Source organism: Pseudonaja textilis, chromosome Z (assembly GCF_049901715.1).
Source record: "Pseudonaja textilis isolate UNSWEBS1 chromosome Z, rPseTex1.2, whole genome shotgun sequence".
Classification (NCBI taxonomy): domain Eukaryota; kingdom Metazoa; phylum Chordata; class Lepidosauria; order Squamata; family Elapidae; genus Pseudonaja; species Pseudonaja textilis.
Window position 1 is genome coordinate 108,010,277 of NC_142008.1, and position 22,003 is coordinate 108,032,279.

At 36.1% G+C, this 22,003-nt stretch overlaps 1 protein-coding gene across 1 annotated transcript in view; it reads left to right on the plus strand.

Annotated features, from left to right (window-relative positions):
* LOC113450993 (vomeronasal type-2 receptor 26-like) overlaps window positions 1-22,003 on the plus strand; it is an 84,798-nt gene that overhangs the window by 49,434 nt on the left and 13,361 nt on the right. The gene's annotated exons all lie outside the window — the stretch shown is intronic.

Below are 22,003 nucleotides of genomic sequence, written 5' to 3' on the forward strand. Positions count from 1 at the left end.
ATGACTCTCTTCCCTTTCCACAAGCTTTCAAAGCCAAGCCATAGATATTTAATTGTTGATAGAAATCCAGAAGAACACCTGTAATAATATTCTACTGCACTCTTCCCTCTATCTTATCAAATTAAAATGTTCTTGAGAAGGAGTCTTTCACAGTTCTCTCCACTTCAAGCAAGATATTTTCAAGCCTCTAGTTGGCAGTGTTACAAAGTTTCTTAGTTCTCACTTTCCCCCCTCCTCTCAGAAAAGCGTAAAGAAAAGAACAATATATACATATATGTTATGTCCCACCTTCCAAAATAAACAGATAAGGCTGAAAGCAGCAGTCCTCGCAAATAAAGGCAGCAACCAGGAATCTTCACTGATAACAGCTGTAGATAGCCTCCACAAGATAGTCCAAGTTAATAGTTCCAACGAAATAAATCCAAGTCCCAACAAGATATTTCAGGTTTAAATCCTCCAAGCCAAAATCTTCGGTTCTCCTTGCAAACAAACACTTTGTTCCGGACAAAGTGCAAAGTCATCTCTCTCCCTTTATAGAGCAGCAGCTAATTAGTCTAATTACTGATCTGCCCTCCTCCTGTGCTCCCGTTGGTTTCTTCTCGTAAGGAGACGCCTGCTTCTGACATCCACCCAGCAATCATCTAAATTATTATCTTCACCTGAAGTCTCCATAAGTTCCTCATTGTCAGCCGTTCCCGGCTGATAACCTGATTAAGAAGCAGAGGAGGTTGAAGGTTCAGGCCGGTCCTGCAAATCAAATGTGTCCTCATTCAAAATATTTATTATCACTGCTGACAGGAACTGTTAGGACTCCTCTTCGAAATTCAAACAGACAGAGCTCTTTGCAGTAACGTCCTCATTCAAAACTGCCGGCAAAACTGTTAGGACTCCCCTTTGAAATTCAAACAGACAGAGCTCTTTGCAGTAACGTGCTAATTAACTGGCTTGCCCATCAGATTAACGTTTCCTGGTTCTGATGTCAATCCACGATCTAACAGTCATCAGATTCAAAGTTCCTAACAGGATTGGTCCTTCCAATCACAACACATATATATACAAACAGAGAAATAACCAAAGGGAGCCTCTAGCCTAAAAAAAAAAAAGTTAAAAAATCCAAAGGGAGAATTAAATAAAAATAAAAATAAAAATAAAAATAAATAAATAAATATATGGATCTTTGGTTGTTCGGGTTTTCTCCCACGTAAGATTCAAGTATCTAGGCAACGTTTCGATGAAGTCTCATTCATCATCTTCAGGCTTCTGTCTCCGGCTCTGTGCTTCTCAGAGTGATGTGAGATTGCAGCTGCTTCTTCCTTTTAACTGCTAGTGGGGTGGGACTTGATTGGGTGGGGGCTTGGCTGTGTTCTGATTGGGTGGGGGTGTGTTCTCATTGGTAGGGGGTTTGGCTGTGTTCTGATTGGTTGGGGGGTTAGCCGTGTTCTGATTGATTGGAGGCGTGTTCTGTTCAGGTGGGGGCTTGGTTGTGCTCAGGTTAGTCTTAGTTGCTGGGGGATTTGAGTTGGTGAGCTGTGATCTTGCTGTTTGGCTTCGAGTTCGTGGTTGTGCTGCATCTTCATAGTGGGTGTCGGTTTGCTTCATGTATGGCTCAGAGGGGTTTGAAGTGGGTAGTGATGCAGCTGCAGTGCAGCTTCTGGTCCATGGTTGTGTCTCATCTTCTGAGTGGGTGTGAGTCTGTTTTCTACATGGAAGTGTGGTGGTAGCATCTTGTGTGGCTCTCATGGGTGTGGGTCTGGTGTCCTTCTTCATGTTAGGTACTCGTCTGTTCATGAGGGCGGGTTTCCAAATGGCTGGAAGGTGGGAGGTGTCATCTCGTTTGTTCATGCTGTGTGGGCGTTTTTCTATCTTTATGGCTTCTCTGATTATTCTGCTGTTGAAGTGTTCGGTTTTGGCGATAGTTCTGGTATTTTTAAAATCAATTTCATGTCCTGTGGCTTTGAGGTGTTGGACCAGGGAAGAGGTCATTTCTTCTTTTTGATTGAGTTCTTATGTTCTTCAATGCGTGCACTTATTCTTCTGTTAGTTTGTCCAATGTATGTGGTAGGGCAGGCAGTGCAGGGATTTCGTATACTCCTTGGTTTTCTAATTCGATTTTGTCTTTGGGGTTTCTTAGGATGGTGGATATTTTTCTGTTTGTGCAGAATGCTGTTTTGATGTTGTGTTTTTGGAGGATCTTGCTGATTTTGTCTGTAGTGCCTTTTATATATGGGAGGAGGGCTTTGCCGTTTTCTTGTTCTCTGTCTTGGATTTTGGTTGGGGTTTCTTTTTGGATTAGGTGGGTAATCTTCTTTCTTTGGAATCCATTGGCTGTAAGTACATTGGTGAGAGTGTGTAGTTCGGTTTTTTGGTGTTGTTCATCGGCTAAGCATTTTGTTCTGGAGATGAGTGTCTTGGCTACGGAATTGATCTGTGCTGGGTGGTGGTGTGAGAGTGCATGTAGATAGCGGTTTGTATGTGTTTTCTTCTGGTAGATGGTGTGTCCTAGGGAGCCATTGGATCTTTTGTATACCAAGACACCTAGGAAGGGAAGTTGATAGTTAGCTTCTGTTTCCATGGTGAATTGTATTTTGGGGTGTAGGCTGTTGAGGTGTGTGAGGAAGTTGTTCAGTTTTTCTTTCCCTTGTGGCCAGATTATGAAGGTGTCATCTACGTATCTGAGCCAGAGTTTGGGTTTGTGGTCGTATTTTTCTAGAGCTTGTGTTTCAAAGTGTTCCATGTAGAGGTTTGCGATGACAGGTGAGAGGGGTGATCCCATGGGTGCTCCTTCTATTTGTTTGTATTTTTGTCCATTGTAGGTGAAGTATGTATTGGATAGGCAGTGGTTGGTCAGATCTAGGATGTGCTTGGGGGGGTTGTATTTGTTTTGGATGGCTGTCAAGACTTCTTTTATTGGCACTTGGGTGAAGAGGGATATGACATCGAAGCTTACTAGTAGGTTGCTAGGTTGTAAGTTTTGTTTCTTTATGATCTCGATGAACTGGAATGAATTTCTTACGTGTGAGTTGATGGATTCTGCATAGGGTTGTAGTTGTTTGGCGAGAAATTTGGCCAGGTTTTGTAGAGGTGAGCCTATGGAGCTGACTATTGGTCTGAGTGGGGTTCCTTCTTTGTGTATCTTGGGGAGACCATAAAGCTTGGGGCCTCTGATTTCTCTCTGGGTATGATTCTTTGCTGGATTTCTTCACTGATGGGGGAGGCTTTTATTTTGGATTTGGTAGTTTTTTCTAGGTAGTTGGTGGGGTCTGTCTTTAGGGGTTTGTATGTGGGCTCTTGGAGTAGGTTGGTTAACTTGGTTTGGTAGTCAGATGTGTTCATAACCACTGTCGCGTTGCCCTTGTCTGCTGGTAGAATTATTATGCTGGTGTCTTCTTTCAGGTTAAGTAGTGCAGTTTGTTCTTCTTTGGATAAGTTGCTTTTGGGTGGTTTGCTAGTGCAGAGGATGTTGGTGATTTCGAGTCTGATTTTGTTAGCATCGTCAGGGTTGGTTTTGGTCAGGCTGGTTTCAACTCCGCATATGATGGTTTGATAGAATACTCCCAATTTTGACCATTTGTTGTCTGTTTAACAGGAATGCTTCTATCCAGTTATGCAGGTGTCCAGCGATACTGTAAGATTTTAGTTTTAGGAGTAGTTTGTCAAGTACCACTGAATCAACGGCTTTAAAGAAGTCTATGTAAATTGTAGGGCCACTGATGCTGGAAGTGTTTAATGAAGTACTTTTGGCAGCCAAAATGCCAGACTCATGGAGGGGGGCGTTGATTTCGTTAATTCCGAAGGAGGATGTAGATGCCAGATATATCAACAATTATAGACCAATCTCACTTTTAAACGCTGATTATAAATTATTTACCTCAATTATAGCGAATAGAGTAAAACAAGTTTTCAATTTATACATTCATGAAGATCAAAATGGTTTCCTTCCATCCCGCCAAATCAAAAATAATTTAAGAACCATTATTGACATCTTAGAATATTATGAAGCTCATCCAGAGAAACAATTTGCACTCATGTTTTTCGATGCGGAGAAAGCATTTGATAATCTACATTGGCACTTTTTAATACAAAAAATCTATAACATGAGTCTGGGCACTAAATTCGAGAACATTATCATAACAATTTACAATACCCAACAAGCCAATATACTAATTAATGGTGAACAAACAGGCCCATTAAACATTGAAAAGGGCGTTAGACAGGGTTGCCCTCTCTCACCCCTCTTAGTTATATTTGCTTTAGAATCACTGTTAAGGCGGATAAGACAAAACTCTGAAATCCAAGGAGTTAGGGTCAAAGCAGAGGAATATAAACTACAGGTGTTTGCAGACGATATGGGTTTTTTCCTAGAGGAACCCATGGAAAAAGGACATAACCTAATAAAAGAACTAGAACAATTTGGTTCAGTAGCAGGATTAAAGATTAATAGAAATAAGACAAAATTACTGACTAAAAATCTAACAGAGAATCAGAGGAAAGAATTAGAAAAAACCATGGGGATACAGGCAACAAAAAAGGTCAAATATTTAGGCATATGGTTAACACCACATAGTAAATCGCTCAAAGAGAATCATTATTATAAACTGTTACAGCAAATTAAGAAAGATCTAGAATCTTGGAATAAGTTGCAGCTTTCTCTACTGGGCAGGATTGCCACGATCAAAATGAACATCTTACCAAAAACTCCTTTACTTATTCCAGACAATCCTAATAAAATTACCAAAAATTTTTTTTGAAGATATAAATAAGGTAACTCTTAAATTTATTTGGCAAGGGAAAAAAGCTAGAATCAATATTAAGGCTTTACAAGATGCAAAAAGTAGAGGTGGGCTAGTGCTCCCAAATTGGGAATTATATTATTGGGCAGCCAACTTATTATGGTTAAAAGACTGGGTCAATTTACTGAATAAAAGAACTTTAGTCTTGGAAGGGCACGACCTTCAGAGAGGATGGCATGCATTTCTATGGGATGTGGGGAAAACTAAACAGTTGTATTTTCATAGACACCTTATTAGAGATTCATTATTAACTAATTGGAAAAAAATATGCAAAAAACATTATTTAAAAATTCCGATTTGGCTTTCAACAATGGAGGCAATGGTTCATCCCAACAATTTGGATATAACAAAAACGACTAAATATAAAGATTTATTAGACCTTTAGGAAAATTAAGAACTCGACAGGACTTACAGGAACAGGGATTTAAAATTGACCAGTGGTTATATATACAAATCCATAGCAGATACAAACAAGATATCAAAGAGTTTGGAATCTATAGCAAATTACAATATTTAGATAAAAACTTATTAGGATCAAATAAAAAGAATATCTCCAAATTTTATAAATATTTATTGGAGGTAGAATTAGAGCAAGAGATAGTGAAAGGGAACATGATAATGTGGAGTAGGAATATTGGAAGAAGCATTACATTAACAGAATGGGAAAAGATCTGGAATAGAAACATCAAGATTACAAAATCCGCGGCGTACAAAGAAAATATGTATAAAATGTTATATAGATGGCACTTACCCCTTCGAGGTTAGCGAAAATGAACCCAAACATTAGTCCAAAGTGCTCAAAATGTAAAAGCATAGAAGGAACCTACTTTCATATGTGGTGGTCTTGCAAAGAAGCCCAGAAATACTGGCAAAAAATCAGAAAATGGTTGGAGGAGATAACCAAAGAACAAATCGAATACAAACCAGAGTTCTTCCTACTAGGGATCTCTGATAAACATTTACCTAAAAAGATGAAATATGTAACAATTCATATCCTAACTGCGGCTAGATTAGCATTTGCCCAGTGCTGGAAATCATCCTATATACCTACAGAACAAATGGTCATCCAGAAAATATGTGACTGTGCAGAAATGGACAAATTAACTATAGCACTTAAAAATAAAGAGTCTTCAACATTTTATGATAATTGGAATTCGTGGTATAATCGGTTATTTTAGAGATAAACTGCTTAATGAACAATGGGTAATTTAAGCATAGATATTGATAAGATGTGTGTATTTAAAATAAGGTAGGAGAATTGGATCTTGCAGACTGTCAAAAAGGATATTTGTCTGTTTTTAAATGTATTTTCTTTTCTCTTCTGTTTCTTTGTTTCTTTCTTTCTTTTATATCTCTTTTTCTCTTCTTTTTTCGGTTCGCAAGACCGAGCGTTTTTTTCTTTTTTTCTTTTTTCTTTTTCTCCCCCTGTTGTATATGTAATGTCTATATGTTTTTAATTGTAAACTCAATAAAATTTATTCAAAAAAAAAAAATAAAGTCACAAAAGTAAATAATGAGGCAAAAAGAAAACCAAAACAAACCACATTGACGAGAGTTCCAAAGCAAGCCAAGATAATTAATCATACATTTCAGGAAGATAACCGAAGAGAATCCACTGGAAGAATGCCAGCAAAGATAAACCTCTTTCAAAGCAAGCACTAAACTTTGACTCCAGAAATTCTGACTACACAGTTACAAACTAATATACATAGCTCCCAGCTGCAAGCCACGTGGAGGATCATGGTAATCTCCTCCTGAGTAGACCTCACTTTTCCCTGATCCTCTTCTCCCTGTGTGACCTAGGATGGATAGGGGATGGGCTTGGATCCTCCTCTGATTGCTCAGCCAGCCTCTGCCCTTCCCCAGCTTCCTCCACCACCTCTGGAGCCATGCTCCCACTCTCTTTTGGCTGTTCCTCCTCTTCCTCAGAGTCAGTCTCCACCAGGGGCATGACACCACTGCTGACAGGTACAGAATTTGATAGAATACTCCCAATTTTGACCATTTGTTGTCTGTTTAACAGGAATGCTTCTATCCAGTTATGCAGGTGTCCAGCGATACTGTAAGATTTTAGTTTTAGGAGTAGTTTGTCAAGTACCACTGAATCAACGGCTTTAAAGAAGTCTATGTAAATTGCGTCTATTGTTTTGCCCTGATCAAGTTGTGTAGTCCATATGTTTTTGCAGTGTAAGAGTTGCTGATTACATGATGGTTTTTTCCTGAAACCAAAAGTGGTTTCTAATTTTTGAAATAATATAAATGATTCAGAATGAATTATGAATTATTAAAAGATTAATAACATTGATTTAAACAATTCATTGCTCAACAAACAAAAGCATGCTATTCTGCTATAGCCTTTAACAACCAATTTCTGTTGGGTTTTAAGGTTTTATGACTGAGGTCTAGAGAACAGATTTCCTGATGACCACTTCAGAGTTTGTTTTCAGAGGCAAAGTGGACTGCTGCACAAACCACAGGAAACTCTCCAAGAACTCATTGGGCTCTTGTCTTTATAGCCAGATATACTGATTTTTAATTAAGTTTTATCCAAAAAGTCTGTGATTGATACAAGTTAGTGAGGGCTGGTTCCTGATTGGTTCTTTGTTTGTATCTGATCCTGACTAGTCATGGTGATAATGTTGGTTCCACATGTCTTTAATTTGTCTTGGCTTCTGCTCTGAGCAGCTGAATCCTGAATGGGTCCTTGTCCAAGCAGATTTCTGATTTGCCTATTTTAGGGAGCAGATTCCTGGTTGGGCAAGATCTTGTGTAGGAGGTTGATATTGTGCAGGGTAGGTAGCTTGGCTTTGCTAACCTTCAGACTTTCTTCTTACTTATTAACATTATTGGGATGTGCAGCAGACCATTTTGCCTGTAAAAATGCCAGCCATGTTTGTTGGTAACATTTGTTTCCCAGACTAAACCCTGAAACCCAATATTTTCCAAATCTTGTTACTTTGTTACAAAGTTACAAAGCTTTTTAACCTTGTTACTATGACAGCATGCAGAAAAACTGTACATTTATGGTAACCATGCTAAAGAGAACAACTGCAGCTCAGTATTAAGGTATTGAAAAACAATGTTCTTTTTATGTTGGTTTTGGTTCAGATTGCTCCTGTTTCCCAATGCACACCTAGCTGTAATCCAGGTTCTAGGAAGCAAGTAATGGAAGGGAGGCCATTTTGCTGCTACTTTTGCATTTCATGTCCCGAAGGGAAGATTGCAGAAAAGGAAGGTAAGGATATTATTATTATTTTTCAGTTGCTTAGTTGTTTCCAAATCTTTATGAGCTGACTGATATCACTGCTTTAAGAACTGCTGGCAATTAACTGACATTCATGAAAATATTTGGATATAGTTTTTTCTGTTGTCTCACTTTTTGATTGTTGTACAATCCATTTTTCCAAAGATCAAGGGCTATTTTGGTGATTCTTGCCTTGCTGGATCCTTGCCACATTATGTGTCCAACATTTTACATTTAGCTTTGCTCTAATTGCTTCTAGGGTTTGGTTTTACTTTATTAATCCTGGAAATCTTTTCTGTTTCAAAGAACTTTCTTTGGCTCAGTATTATCATTGACTTTTTAGTGGTTTTAATGTTCTCAATGGAATCCAGGTTAAAAAAAAACTCTATTTACAATTCACATTCTATTTAAGTTTCAATCATTCATGTATTCATAATTTCTTTTTCATTTTACAAAAATATGCAAGCAAATAAATGTATAGGTAACAATTTTGAAAAATTTGAAAGGCTGCAATCAAATATTTTGATGGTTAAATATCATTCTGGTTAGAGAAAACTCAATTGGGGCTGCCATTTTGTTTTCTTGGTTTGCAAAACACATCTTTGGATCATAACAGCTACCTGTTTCATATATGCAGTACACAATATAACCCCTTAGTGCTAGGTGTATTTTATACAGAGATATTAATAACCACAAACTGGTGGCTATGACTGGGTAATCAAAACTCCATCCCTTTTTATGTGTGCAGTTCATCCCTTAACCAGCCAGTCACAACTGCCATTTTGATGTTGATTACTCCCCTCACCTGTCCTTCATCAATATCTAACCATGCTTAAAACAGTTAGAGAAATTAAAAAAAAACTCAATGAGAAATAATTAAGGCAACTTCTATTCATCCTGTACTAGCTTCTGATAAGCCTCTCTTACATCAGGCTTCAATCACTACATGGTGGGATTTGGACTCAGGATAGATGGACCAATATAGATAAATCTAACTGATATTCATCCCAGGTCATCAGCTAAAGGTTACTGTAGTAGTACTTGACTTACAATCACAATTGGAACCACAATTTCCATTGCCAAACAAGATGATGCTTAAGTGAGTCACACCCAATTTTATGATCTTCTTCCCCATGGTGGTTAAGTGCACTTGGTGTGTGAATCATGTGGTTGTTAAGCAAATGCAGTTTCTCCCCATTAACTTGGCTTGTTGGAAACCAGCTAAGAAGGTTTCAATAATGATCACATAACCCAAGGACACTGCAGCCGCTATAGACATGCTGATTGCCAACTGCTTGAATTTTGATCACATGACCATGAGGTTGCTGCAGTGTTCATAAGTGCAAGGATTGATTATAAGCCACTTTTTAAATGCCATTGCAACTCTGAATGGTTGCTTAAGAAATGGTTGTAAGTTGAGGATTACCTGTATAACTAGAATTCAGATATCATGAAGATCACTTAATAACAGAGAGTATGAATTTTCTACCTCTTTGCCATCATCAAGTGGCCATTGATATTTTTTCAGACCAGATATAGAAACCAAAATTCCATGAATTACTATAAAGTAAATCACAAAGAAATCATCAACCTTTTTAAATCTTAAAATTGTAATTTACTGTGGGTTTTAGTGTCGATATGCCAGGACTGTTGCATATAATTGAAGTATATTGATATTACCATGTCCATATTGGGTTACAAGTGTATATACCCCAGTTCTCAGTCCACAGCTAGTTTCCACATCCTTCTATTTAAAGTTGATGATTTGACATTTCCCTAAAATGTTTGGCACCAGGTTTTCTTTGGACTTCCTCTTTTTCTCTGACTATCCGGTCATATCATATTTATATCAGTCTTTGTTGGATGTTGTTCACCAATGGTTTATACCAATATAAAAAATGTTTACTTCATTGCTGAATTTAGAAGAAAGGGCTACAGATACCCATCTATTTAAGACATTACGAAGGTTGTGGATATTTTTGCATAGTTTGAGATTTAGACTATATATTTTCCATTTTAGATTTGAATGACTGTTACAGCTATACAGATGAAAAACATCCGAGCAAAAACCAGGATTCATGTATTCCCAAGGACATAAGTTTCTTGTCTTATAAAGAACCTTTGGGAATCAGTTTAGCCTGTTTTTCTCTTTTTGGTTCCACAATCACAATTCTCTTACTAAGGGTATTTCTGATGCATCACAACACTCTTGTTGTCAAGGCCAGCAATCGGGATCTTACCTACATGCTCCTGATCACCCCCCTGCTCTGCTTCCTTTGTACATTACTATTCATTGGTCAGCCAACCAAGGTGACATGTATTCTCCGACAAACTGGTTTCAGTATCATCTTTTCTGTGGCTGTTTCCTGTGTGCTGGCAAAGACTTTGACTGTGGTCCTTGCTTTTATGGCTACAAAGCCAGGAAGTGGGATAAAAAAGTGGGTGGGGAAAAGACTGGGCTACACTTTTGTTTTATCTGGCTTCTTAATTCAAACTGGGGTTTGCACTCTGTGGCTGTCCATCTCTCCTCCTGCCCCAGATGCTGACCTGAACTCAGAAGCTGGAAAAATTGTCCTAGTGTCAGGTAGGGTCTATGATTATGTTTTGTTCTGCAAGGTGTTATACAGGTTTCTTGGCTATGATCAGTTTCATAGCTGCTTTCTTTGCCAGGAAATTACCTGATAGTTTCAGTGAAGCCTAGTTCATCACTTTCAGCTTGTTGGTTTTCTGCAATGTTTGGCTCTCTTTTGTTCCAACCTATCTGAGCACCAAAGGAAAATACACAGTGGCTGTGGAGATCTTCTCAATGTTAGTTTCAAGTGCTGGGCTTCTAATTTGCCTCTTTTTCTCCAAATGCTACGTAATAATTCTGAGACGTGAACTAAACATCTGGCAGCTACATAATAAAAATATTATTAATTAAATTAAATTAATTAAATGTAAATAATCCAATTATTTGCTACAATGTTTAGCATAGAGAGCTTTGTGCATTTTACATCTGAGAAGCAAAATACTCTTTCCTAATATTATTAAATACATTTTCCTTAAAATATTTATCCCTGTTGCCTACTCATTAAGAGTATATTTAATGATATACTACTTTTTCTTACTTTCAGATATTCATGTACTGTATGATATATTATTTTTGAAATAATGCAAGTTTCGTGGTGACAATATTTTTAAGATATTCTGATAGTTTATATTCATTCAGTTTTATATGTTCCCTTAGGACCAACTGGTAGCTGTGAACTTTATTTTAAAGGATTAAAAAAAAAGTTAGGAGACCTAAAAATGTGGTGAAAAGTTTTTCTTGTCCAACCTTTCTCTAAAAGCAGGAGGAAAATTCTTTTGAAATCACTGAATGCCAGATTAACTTAATATCACTATAGATGATTTTTCAAACTTGGCAACCTGCATTCTGGATGGAGAATTGTAGGAGTTGAAATCCACACTTCTCAAAGTTGCCAGGTTTGAAAAACATTACTTTGTATCTTGAGGACTACATGGTTACATTAAAGATAATTAGTGTATCTTTATGATGGTATTCTGAATGTCAGTACTCTATAGCAGGGATGTCAAACTGGTGGCCAACAGGCTGGATGTGTCAAGTGCAGACTACACTCATCCATGGGATGCTACATCACATGGCAGCAATGTAATGCTGTGAGTTTGACACCCATGCTCTATAAGACCAAATGCAGGATGTCTGATAGAAATTACAATAATTTCAAGTATAATCTTCATTCAGCATACTCTTGGGGAAATGTTTTGTCTAGATTAGAGGAAGCACAAATATCCCAAATTAAATTAGTTGTGTAAAACAAATTTAAGTAAAAGGGCAGATACATCTATCTGGCTGCCTTTCTGCATGCCTGCCTGCCTGTTTGTCCCTCTCTCTGTCAAAAAAGACAGAGATGATGTCTGGATCTGTTTATGCTAATTACCTACCATTTTGTTTTAAAAAAAGAATGATCTTTGGCTGTTCCAGCCTTAACTATTTAATGTATGTAACATCAGCAGAATAGGGATGGAAAGTAGGATACCAGACAATTCGATCATTATTCTTCATCATGAACGAAACAATTTTGTATATGGGAATGATGTGTCCAATGTCCTCCATATGGGAAAAATGAAGAAAATTTTCTGGTTTTCTTGGGAAATTTTCTAGTAGATTGTGATCCTCTGATACTATACTAGGTTGCTTTGGCCTCTTTCTGTGGATATTGGATATAAGAGTCCTGTTCCTTGTAGTTTATCCATGAGCAGATGTTAGATCTGAGATGGAGATCTTGAAGATAGCCTTATTTCTATTTTTACAGATGATGGGTTCTTTTGTTTTTGGTGATGTAGGGCTGGTTGATCATGGATCTTAGAGGAAACTAGAAAATCATCTGTGTCATTTTCACTGGGAATAAAGGGAAAAAATTAACTATAGACTGATTATTTTTAGTGGATTGATGGATGGAGAGTTATTTTCTTATTGTATGGAAAATTGATCAATAACATGGTTTCAGAGCGTATCAAACAGACCAAACTCTTGCTTGAGGAAGTGTGCAGCTTTCATTTTTGTTCATACTGTTGGCATTTACCCATTTTTTTCTTTTGAAATTTCACTCTGAGAACAACTGGGAAATTACAATATTCTGTAGACAATTAGCAGCTGAGTTGGAATATAAGGAGATAATAGATGTTGATGGAATAATTTTGTTGTATCCTTTGCAATCTCTTTTAGAGTCCTTTTTTTTAAAAAAAAAATTATTAATTTTTTAAAGACAAACAAAACGTAAGGCATAAAAGCATAAAACCTCCTTACTAAAGGTTACTTATAGGCTTTAACAAGGCAAATAAAACATTATTTTATATAGCATAGTTCCACATTATCACATTTCCATTTAAGCACATATATATCTTTTCCAAATTTCTCATTATTTCTCCCTTCACTTTTATTCAATTATATTTCTTTCTATCAAGGTTTTATTAATTCTCAATCAAATATAGACACACAAAATGCAAAACATAAAACTTCTGACAAGCATAACATAAGACATAGAAACCTAAAACCTCCTTTCTAAAAAAATTACTTATACGTTTTAACAAGGCAAATTAAACATTATTTTATATAGCATAGTTCCACATTATCACATTTCCATTTAAACACATATATATCTTTTCCGAATTTCTCATTGTTTCTCTTTTCACTTTTATTCAATTATATTTCTTTCTATCAAGGTTTTCTAAAAAGTGGAAGACAGCTCCTAAAGAATCCTTGCCTTCTTGTTCTCCTTCCTTTAATTTTTCATATTCCATTTTTAATTCATCCACAGATAGTGCCATTGTAAAGCTTTTTCTTCTTCTTCTTTTTTTTTTTAAGAACAACCCAAATGTTTTTAATCTGACTGACTTAAATACAGACTGTTTAAAGAAATTGACTAGCAACCCTGATTTATGGCAACAGGTTAATTTTTAATTGAGGATCTAGTATCAATAGATGAGTAAGCTTAGACCGGTGCTAAGATTTAAGCAAGTTTATCACTCTTAATGTAAATGTCATTTAACAAGTTGATGTTAGCCATGATTGTGGATCTTGTAAGTAGACAAATCTGTCCTAGAAGTCAAAGTCTTTTTCAATGGTCTTAAGGATGGATGCAGCCATTTCTTTTTGTTACCTCCATCATTTTGTGTCCAATGGGAGCTGAGACTATTTAAGTGGTGTGGAAAAGGACTGGTGTTATCTGTCCTTAAATATTATAGCTTTTATCATTGGGGAAGAAGGTCTTTTCCCAATGCGCATATCTGTTCTTAATTAAGAATATATTTACAGGGCACATGAACCATTAGTACAGGAGGTTTTAGTTTTTTTCTCTGCCACACCACATTGATGGTCAGTGCTAGGAATATATTTTACTCTTTTACTTAATTTAGTCATCATTTCTGCCAATTATACTGTGTTGGGTATAACATTGATACACCAACTAAGTTTGGGTGAATAAATATATAAACCAAGGTTTGGGAGTTTGTAACTTGTAGCTTTAAGCACAAAACTGCTTGTAATTAACTAATTAAGGGTGCGGTTACAAACGGCAATAAAGGCAGTAAGAGAAAGCGTAACCTCTCTCTGCTTGTTATCTGCTTGCTACTGTTTGTTTGCTACTGTTTGCTACAACTGTTTGAATACCTGAACGAAAGGACTATTTCATTGATGTACTGATATCCTGTGAATACTCAGCGTTGTCTTCAAAAGGAAAGGTATCAGAGGAGAAGATATCTTTACAAGAAGATAAGGATATAGAACTGACTAGTAAATGGACTAAGTTACTGAATGGATATATTTGTGAATGACATATGGACTGATTGACAATGTTTAAACTCTAATTGGATTAAACAACTATTTAAACTACAAACAGTGTTTGTCATCAGTGTGTGTAAACTCTAGGGCCCTTCCTCTCTCATTTGGCTGCCTGGCTTGACTGCTGCTGCACATTCTGTTTGGGGGTTTGTCCCCAAACACTAACATTGGTTATGGGCCCAGTGAGCACAGTCTAACTAACCAGGATATAGCAGTGAGAGTTGGTGTGAGTTGCACATTACTGTAAAAACAAACTGTTTTTTCATTAGTTTTTAAATAGTTACATATCTGAAGAGCAATGGCACAAGTAAATTTGCCAAATCTGTCCATGATATCCAGACTAGATGGAACAAACTATGTTTCGTGGTCAATGAAATGTAGTTTACTTCTACGAAGAGAAGGTTTGTGGGACATAATAACAAACCCACCAGATGTGACTAACTTAGATCCTAATGTTGAAGAGGATGACAAAAAGATACAAGACTATAAACGAAAGAATGAGCAGGCTTTATGCATCATAGGGCTGACTCTCTCTGACCAGCAACTTATCCATATCCGTGGAGAGGAAAATGCTGCAAACTGCTGGGAGAACCTCAGGAAGATATATGTTCGGGACAGTGTAGGAGCTCATATATATCTTACACGCAAACTATTTCGAACACATCTTCAGAAGAATGGAGACATGTTAACTCATTTAAATTGTATGAAGAGCATTTTTCAGGAATTACAAGAAAAAGAGCTTATATTTAATGAGTTGCAACAAGTATACATCATACTGTCTTCATTAGATCAAAGCTATGATGATTATGTGACTGCTTTAGAAGTATTGCCAAAAGATAGTTTATCATTAACCGAGATTACCGGCAGGCTATTAGAAGAAGCCAGAAGAAGGAGTGAACGTGACCAGCTGAGAGAAGATAAACCTAATAAAGAAGAGAAATTATCTTCAAAGCTTGAAAGAAACCAACTAAGTAAATTAAAGCACCGGAAGAAGAGAATTTATCTTCGACGGCATACACAATTAAAAAGTGTTTTAATTGTGGAGGCAGAGACATTGGCAAGATTCTGCAGAAAAGAAAAAAGCCAGAATGTAAAAAAGCCAAAGAAATCCTTTGAACTAGCCACGTTTAGCAACTGTGATGTGAAGAATGATTTATGGGTGGTGGACAGCGGTGCATCCCACTGCATCACGAGAGATAAGAAAAATTTATGAAAATGTCTACAAGCTCTCAACATATATCACTTGCTAATGGCTGGAACCTCAAGGCCAAGGGAGAAGGTATTGCATACTGTCCATGCTTAAACCAGGATATAAAAATGTTGTATGTACCACAGTTAAAGGTGAACTTGCTTTCTGTAAGGGTATTAGACAAACTAGGTTATGTAATTACATTTAAGGATAATAATTGCATAATTGAAAAAGATAACAAAAGGGTAACTGCAGCTTTAAATGGAACATTGTATGTATTACATGATAGTAAGAAAGGGGAGGCACAGACTGTATTTAACAATATAAAGCCTCATAATGAATGTATCCATTTATTGCATAGGCGTTTGGGGCATGTAAATTTTAAAATGCTAAAACGTACAGTAGAGTTATCTGATGGAATAAGGTTAAAACCTTGTGATAAATATTTGCGTTGTAATGTCTGCTGTGAAGATAAGAGTAAAATATTGCCTGCAAATAGGCTAAATGGTTTCAAAACTAAAGAACCTTTAGAAGTAGTATTTGCAGACATTATAGGTCCAAAGAAACCCAGTATGGGGGTGCTCGATATATACTGAGCATTATGGACCATTATTCTAGATATGGGTTTTGCTACCTAATGAAAAGCAAAACTGAAACATATCAACATTTCTTCAACTGGTTAAAATTTGCAGAAAGAAAAACTAAACGGCAACTGATAACCCTGGTGACAGATAATGGTACAGGAATTTGTTAACAGCAAATTCCAGAATAGATTAAAGGTAGCTGGAATAGAGCACAAGAAATCTGCACCATACAGACCACAACACAACGCATTTATTGAGAGAAGAGGCCAAACACTACAGGCAATGGTTAGAACAATGTTAACTGATTCTGGATTACCTGATTCTTTGTGGGGGGAGGCCACAATGTGTGCTAATAACATATTGAACAACGTTGTTAACACAACTACTGGTGAAATACCATTCACCATGTGGCATGGCAGGAAGCCTAATCTGTGTTACATGCACACATTTGGTGCACCAGCATGGGTGCATATCCCTACACAACTCAGGCGTAAAGGGCAACACAGAGCTAAACAATTATTCTTCGTTGGTTACCAAGCAAACCATAGGGCATATAGATTTTGGGAGAAAGGCACATCTAAGGTGTTATGTAGTGCCAATGCCCAATTTCTAGAGCACGTAGGATGGGATAAGTTAGAACAGGATAACAATAAAGAAGTAATTATTGAATCCTATAGAAATCCCATTAATTATCCCTGTAACTTTAAGAATAAAGTAAAGAGAGAAATACAGGCAGAGATAGAGCCCATAAAGGAAGAAACAGTACCAATAGCTGAGCAAGCTGAGGAACAGGAACAGGTAGTAATTCAAAAAAGTCCTCATACAAGCCCTGTAATTCCCAGAAGAACTACACGTATATCTAGACCGCCTGATAGATACCAGGCTAACACAGTGTGCCAGATTAATAAAGTTCCATATACTGTAGATGAAATAAAAATGTATCCTACTAAAGATAAGGAAAGTTGGTATGCAGCAATGAATAAGGAATTGAAATCCTTAAAGGATATGAAAGTATATGAAAATGCGAGATTACCTGTTGATATAAAACCCATTGGCTGCAAATGGATTTTTAAGATAAAAACTGAAAAAGATGGTAATATAATCCATAAGGCACGATTAGTAGCCCAAGGTTTTAGGCAAAATGCCAATGACTATGATGAGGTATTTGCACCTAGCCTTAAAGCAGCAACATTAAGGGCAGCTTTAGTGTGGGCAGCAAGCAAGAAATATATAGTCAACCATCTAGATGTAGAAACTGCTTACTTGCACGCTCCACTAAGACATACTGTATACATGAAAAACCTATTGGATTTAAAGGTGAAAATAATAATGATTATTGGTTGTTAAAAAGAGCCTCTATGGTCTTAAACAATCAGGCTATGAATGGAACCAGTATATTGTAAAGGAACTAAACAATATAGGGTTTAAAGCTGGTTTAGCCGATCCATGTCTATTTAAAAGGGAGACAAATGGGAAAATATCATTATTACTATTATTCACAGATGATATTGCTTTGATTACAGAAACTAATGATGAAGCCAATAAAATAATAGCATCATTAGCTAGGAAAATAAAAATCAAGCAATTAGGGGAGATAAAGAAATATCTAGGTTTGAATATACTGAAAACACAGAAAGGTTTTAAGATATCTCAGGAGGATAAGATATCTAAATTGCTAATAGATTATAAGATGGAACTTTGTAAGACTGCAAAGACTCCAATGAGTCAGGATATTTGCAAAATGGATGCTCAAAGTCCAAAATTTGATAAAGTAATATATCAATCTTTGATTGGTAGCTTATCATACATTAGCAATTGGTCAAGGCCAGATATAGCTTATAGTATTAATCAACTGGCACGACATAATAATGATCCACTTCAATGTCATTGGAAAGCATTAAAGAGAATTTTAAGATATCTTAAAGGAACATTACACCATGCACTGTATCTAGAACCAAAAGGTGATCTAATACTGAGTGCTTATGCAGATGCTAGTTTTGCATCAGAAAGAGACACAAGAAAGTCGACTTCGGGAACAGCCATAATGCTGGGTAAGACATTAATAGGTTGGAAGTCAATAAGACAACAGCATATAAGTTTGTCTACTATGGAAGCAGAATTCTCCTGTTTGTCGTTATTATGTACTGAATTAATCATGTATAAGCAGATGATGAATGACATGGGGTTAACTGTAAATTATCCTATAATTGTACATGAAGATAATCAGGCAGCAATTCAAATGGCCACAAATATTGCAGTAAAAACTAGGAGCAAGCATACAGATTTAAGGTACTTAAACGTTAGACAATCTTTAAAGAGTAAAATGATACAGCTGGAGTACTGCATGTCGGAGGACAATATAGCTGATAACTTTACTAAAGCCCAAGGTGCCATTAAGCACCAAGAGAGTTGTGTAAAGTATGGTTTTAGATTGTAAGGGTATTATATATTTATATCACCCAAAAGGGGAGAATGTTGGGTATAACATTGATACACCAACTAAGTTTGGGTGAATAAATATATAAACCAAGGTTTGGGAGTTTGTAACTTGTAGCTTTAAGCACAAAACTGCTTGTAATTAACTAATTAAGGGTGCGGTTACAAACGGCAATAAAAGGCAGTAAGAGAAACGTAACCTCTCTCTGCTTGTTATCTGCTTGCTACTGTTTGTTTGCTACTGTTTGCTACAACTGTTTGAATACCTGAACGAAAGGACTATTTCATTGATGTACTGATATCCTGTGAATACTCAGCGTTGTCTTCAAAAGGAAAGGTATCAGAGGAGAAGATATCTTTACAAGAAGATAAGGATATAGAACTGACTAGTAAATGGACTAAGTTACTGAATGGATATATTTGTGAATGACATATGGACTGATTGACAATGTTTAAACTCTAATTGGATTAAACAACTATTTAAACTACAAACAGTGTTTGTCATCAGTGTGTGTAAACTCTAGGGCCCTTCCTCTCTCATTTGGCTGCCTGGCTTGACTGCTGCTGCACATTCTGTTTGGGGGTTTGTCCCCAAACACTAACATACTGGAAATTAATGAAGAAAAGGAGAACTTTGAGAGAAGCCACTAAAATATGTCAATATAGTTCCACTCATGAAGTGCTGAAAGTGGGAAAAACTTCATTAAAGTTATAAGTTAATCAATAAAGACCTATAATCATATATTATGATACCACATGTTCATATTTCATTGTGGATATTGCAATATTTATAGAGCACAATTTTACTATTCACTTATTATAATTCTAATCTTCACAGTTATCACCAAAATAATAAGCATATGAAAAACCCTGTTCAGGTACTCAATTAGTAGTCTTTAATAATAGTACATCTACATGGTGGGAAGTAAGCAGTGGGATACCATAAGGTTCTATCTTATGCCCAGTACTCTTCAATATCTTCATACATGATTTAGATGAGGAATAGAAGGGGAACTTATCAAATTTGCAGATGACACTAACCTGACAAGAATAGCAAATACCTCAGAAAACAAGCTCAGGATCCAAAATGTTTTTGACAAACTTGAACATTAGATCCTATCCAGCAAAATAAAATTTAAGTGGAGAAAACCATGGTTTTATACCTGGGTAGGAAAAACCAAAGCTATAAGAACAGATTAGGCAAAACCTGACTCAAACACAATAACTGTGAGAGGGACTTTGAAGTCCTAGTGATCACTTATTTGTATAAACAGAAGCATAGAATCAAAATCATGTGAAGTATTAATACCACTTTTATAAAGCCTTAGTAAGACCACACCTGGAATACGCCTTCCAGTTTTCATCACAACATTTAAGAAAAATGTTAAAAAGTTTGCTTTCAGAATTTGGGGGTGCTTCATCACTGGGGTGTGTGTGTTAAGAAGAGACTGGACATGTCTGAAATGGTATAAGGTCTCCTGCTTGATCAGGGGGTTGGACTAGAAGACTTCAAGGTCCTTTCCAGCTCTATTCTGATTCTGATTCATTCTTTTCCATTTAAGTAGAAGAGAGGACTTCTGTTCAGAGTATGAAGCCACTGTTCTTTCCGCAATTTTCACATGTATTTTTGGGAAACTGCCATCTTGTTGAAATTGCTGTAATTAATGTTTTTCTAGACATCCTCTATGGAATCATGTTTGCCTACTAATTGTTAGAAGTAAAAAGTAGGCAAGGATCTGGCTGATGGTTTAACATTTACACTTTCTCAATTTAAACTTTCTAAATTTAGCAGGATAAATTCAAATCAACCCTCCATAATTTTGGACTTGGGATTGTTATGAAGGTGTTATAAGTGAAAAAATAATTAGAAGCAGATTCACTTAGGATGATGGTATTATACCTCTTGCTACTAGTGATATTTCCTCATACAATATGTGAGCCTTACATTGTAGGATGCAGAATCCATCATCCGCACAACTCAATCCACAAATATCATCAGGCAGGAGACTACATAATTGGTGTAATTGTATCTCAGAATTTTATTTTATCTAATAATGAAATAGAGTTCATAGAATATCCTATGCCAGCATCAGCTGCTGATTTCAAGTAAGGATTAATTTTAATGTAGTTAAGGAAGATCCGATAGATAGAAGGACAGGCAGGCATGCAGCCAATTTCATAAGGCAGAGTCAGATGTTTGGAATATAGTGACAAATTTTACCAGATGTGATTTTTCCCAATGAAAATTACTGCAATGACATATCACAACTGGGGTTCACAATTATAATATTAAATAAATTGATTTTTTTTACCCTAAATTTATTCTGTTATCAAACTAGTAGTATTAATTCTACTAGTTAGTAGAATTAAAATATTATAAAGTAAGAATGTGTATGATATAAGATTGGGGATATAAGATTGGGGATATTGCTAAAATAATTATTATTTTGCAAATACTTTAGAAATATTTATTTTATATAAAATACTGTTCAACATTAATGTGGTTGATTTTTCTAATGATTAGACTACCTTATGCTAATAATTTCCATAGAAAACAGATTAAATATAATAACTTCTAATGGACACAGTGTAGATCAGTGACAGTGACAATTATTTTTTAAAGGTGAATTCTTCTTCTGATATGAGTTGCAACTCTTCTTCTAGTTTACTGCTTAAGAATTACCAGCATATCCTGGCCTTGACATTTGCAGTAAAGGAAATCAGTGAAACCCCTCTGATTTTGACTAATCTCACCCTGGGTTTCCACATTTATGACAGCTATTTCAATGCACAGTGGACATATCATGCCACATTGCTTCTTATATCTTCTTTTGAGAAATTTGTCCCGAACTATTCATGTGATACTCAGAATAATGTTATAGCAGTCATTGGTGGTCTTGATGCCCAAACCTCCCTTCATATTGCAACACTTGTAAATACCTACAAGATTCCACAGGTAAAGTCTAAATAATCTATGTATATGTTCAATAAACTAAGATCTTTGGTATGAGTGTTTGCATTTATAGATTCTGTTTTATGGATTGGACACACAAATTTGAAAGCAATTAAAATTATAGCCAAAGTAAGTAATGGTATTAGAAATCAGAGGTTTCATTTTTGTCATAAGCAAAGATCTGATCCTAGGGCTAACTTTCATGACCATTGCCAATGTTTAAATTCCCTCTAATCTACTTGCAAAATTATATATTCCTATTCTTTGATACAAATAATTCGGATGTTTACCTTTTCAAATATTCCTTGCAACAATGATTCTGAAAATTTATTGACTTAGCTGATTAGTAATTCCACAGTTTGAATACTAATGTACATGAAGGGTTTTTAATTTTTTTAAATTAAAGCTAGTAAAATAAAGCAGTGTTATATTACTCAGAAATTGGGAAGGGAAGAAAGGTA